Source organism: Oryzias latipes, chromosome 5 (assembly GCF_002234675.1).
Source record: "Oryzias latipes chromosome 5, ASM223467v1".
NCBI classification, from domain to species: domain Eukaryota; kingdom Metazoa; phylum Chordata; class Actinopteri; order Beloniformes; family Adrianichthyidae; genus Oryzias; species Oryzias latipes.
The window spans coordinates 20,357,154-20,357,778 of NC_019863.2; positions in this window are offsets into that span (position 1 = coordinate 20,357,154).

The following is a 625-nucleotide window of genomic DNA, read 5'->3' on the forward strand; positions in this document are numbered from 1 at the left end:
TGTTTTTCCAAATCAAAATAATACAAACAAAATGTTATGAGAACATTTGGTCATCACGTGTGTTGTCCGCTGTCAAAGCACTTGGTCGTTTTTACGTTATAGTAAAATAAACCTACCACACCTCAATCCAAAGGGTATTTTCCTTTATGGATTATAATCGATTTCTTTTATTTTGAAACATTTTTTTTACGGTATAGGTCAATTTAATTAACACCTTAATTGGATTGTAGGAATATAAATCGATTCATTGATTAAACTGACTGATTGTTACCCCCTAGTTGTGGAAATGTTCAACAAGGTTATTATCTTTATAGAAAAAAAATATTTCAGCAATTGTTATAAATGAAAATAAATCACTGTCTCAGTAATCAAATAAGATAAAAGCAGTTTTATAGCAATATATATTGATGATATAATATTGTATTGATTGTTTGGCCCAGTGTTTGAATTCACTTTGTTGATTTCTATATGGTACTACTCCTTCTACCTTTCATACTTCTGTTTTTCACATACATGTTGATTGAATTCTACGTAGGATTGTAGTTTTGTGAGTATGATAAGCCAATTTTAAAAATACAATGCTCGTCCCGGGAGTTAACTGCGCATGCCCGCAGCTGCCCAGCAG